Here is a 2,640-nt window from a genome sequence, read left to right as displayed (position 1 = left end):
GTGTCAATAAAACAGAAGGGAAGTTAGCAACATAAAGTATTTTAAACTTCACAGGGTGCATGGTAGTTTAATAGGCTATTGAAATTCCATGGGAATTTGGACATTTGTTTATTGCTGAATGCCAATGGTTTCTGAAGGTCTCAGGACCAAGAGGAATTACAAATCAAAACTGTTCAAAGAATATTTTTTCTTATTGCTATTTACTAGGAATTTTACAGAATATTTAGTGGCTATTAAATCTGATATAAAATGAGAAATGAGCTGTTACTTTCTAACCACATCTGGTGATGAGACCACAATGCAGTCCAGATGCCATTCATGGCTACATATTTCCTAGTGTCCATTTTGTCTGATATCTATAACTACTTCAATATGGCACAGTACATACAAAAGAGAAAGGAGAGTGAAAAAACTACTGAATATTAAATAAAATGAATAAAGTGAATCTGAACTGTCTATTTTCAGTGAAATAAACAAACATTTCCAATGATCTTAAAAGGTGAACTATGCTTCTTTCCTCTCTCCAATTAGCTTTCCATTTGGCTAAATTTGCTTTGTTGTCCCCTTAAAAATAAATCAGTGACTTGGCATTTATTTTTGTTAGTCATTGAAGACCTTTTAAAATTATAGTATTCTGAAGTTAGCAAAACCAATATTAGATTCCTTAATTTAAGTGAATATTAACTAATTTCTAAAACAGCTATTCTCTCGTCTTTTTAAAAATTTTATTATTAACTCTTTTAGTGATTTAATTCTAATCCTTATTTCCCTTTTGAATGTAGATATACATTTTACTAAAGTCTTTTTAGATTTCTTCTTAGATAACAACTTACAAATCTCAATTCTATACAGTATATTATCTTGTAAAATTCAGCTCATATTTCCTGCTTCTTGCTGTTTCTCAAAGCATGCCCTGCTTTTTATTTTCTGTTGTTTAAAAGTATTTACAAGACTAATGTTCTGTTGATTCTGATTTTTTTTCAGAACATTCCCTGAACACATTCTCATTTACAATATCTTCCTATCTATTATATTCTCTATATTATATTTGAACAAGGAAGATTTTCAGAACTCCATTTCTCATTCTTACATTTAACATTAATCCAAAGCAAAAGGATAAAAGTTAAAAATATTTTAAGTGCTACAATACTAGAGGAATGCATTCTTTCAATTTTATGTTTACCATATTGAGTTTTGAATATTGTACATATTCTTATTTCATGAATATCTTATTTATAGACATTTTAGTTCCAGCATGCCCTCTTAATGCCTACAATAAAATATTTATAGTATTACCTATTGTAATATATATAAAGAAAAAATACTAAGACCTTGGTGAAATATGAATTCAAAATCAATTTGTATTATTTGCAAATATACACAAGGATATTTACTTCGTGAAATATAAAATGTTAGAAATATTGTGCAAAATAGATCTATTTGAAGTAAAAAAAAAAATAACTGTAGAAGGCACTAAAAGTTTCCTACAACAAAACTATTGTTTTCATTATTTCCCAGCAAAATCTAATTTTTCTGGTAAGTGGGGACACTTTGTCATTTTGCAGCATCTCTGGCCCTTGCATATTAAGTAGCGATGGTACTTCCAAGGTATTATAACAGTCAAATGTTATTCTCATACTATAAAACCTTACAGTTATTTCATGGTGAAAGACTGTGTGCCTTTCCTCTAAGTTCAAGAATAAAGCAACAACATTCTGTATAAAATTTTACTGGAAGGCATACAGATTAAAAAGGAAGATGAGAAAAATGTTGTATTCACAGATTGTGTGATTGGTTATATAGAAAATTCTGAAAATTTTCCAAAAATTCCTACTATAACTGAATTTAGTAAAGTTCAAGAATATAGATTCGATATACAAAATTGGATTGCATTTATCTAGCAGTAAACATTTTAAAAGTTCAATAACGTGTATATTCATGTCTGTATCTATAATTCAGATATCACCAATAAAAATGAAATACTTAGAAATAAATCTAACAAAACATACAAGAAATGTCCAAATCTCAATCCAAAATTCCTTGATGAAAAAAAGAAAAAGAAATCCTAAAATAGATATATCAAGTCCTTTAATTAGAAGACACAATATTGTTAATGTCAATTGATCTATAGATTCACTGCAATCACAATCAAATATTTTTTTTTTTCTTTTCCTAGAACCTTCAGCTCCCTGATACTCATATGGAAAACTCTCATCTCCTTTAAGTCTGCTAAAATGTCACCATTTCAATGAATTCTACCCCATCCATGCTATTTAAAATTTCAAACTACCCTGCTCTCCTCCAACCTAGATCCCAATATCTTTCTTCCATCTGTACATCACTTCCTAACTACATACTATACTACTACATCATTATTTACTTTTTTATTATTTATTGTCTGTCTCCCCGCACTCACAAGAGAATAGGAGCTTTTAGTCTGTTTTGTTCACTCATGTTCCTTAACTCTCCTAAGCTCCTAGAACAGAGCTGTGTATAGTGAGAATTTCTTTGTGCCCAAGGACTCTATACCATAGGTCTATCCAAATATTAGTTACAATCACCTAGTTACATTTAGGTGATTGTCACCTCAAAAAAAGTCACCATGATAATATTGTGGACAGTTCAGATCACTATCTCTAA

Source organism: Pteropus vampyrus, unplaced genomic scaffold (assembly GCF_000151845.1).
Source record: "Pteropus vampyrus isolate Shadow unplaced genomic scaffold, Pvam_2.0 Scaffold21, whole genome shotgun sequence".
NCBI lineage: Eukaryota > Metazoa > Chordata > Mammalia > Chiroptera > Pteropodidae > Pteropus > Pteropus vampyrus.
The sequence above is the reverse complement of the archived record's forward strand: the minus strand, read 5'-3'. Positions refer to the sequence as shown.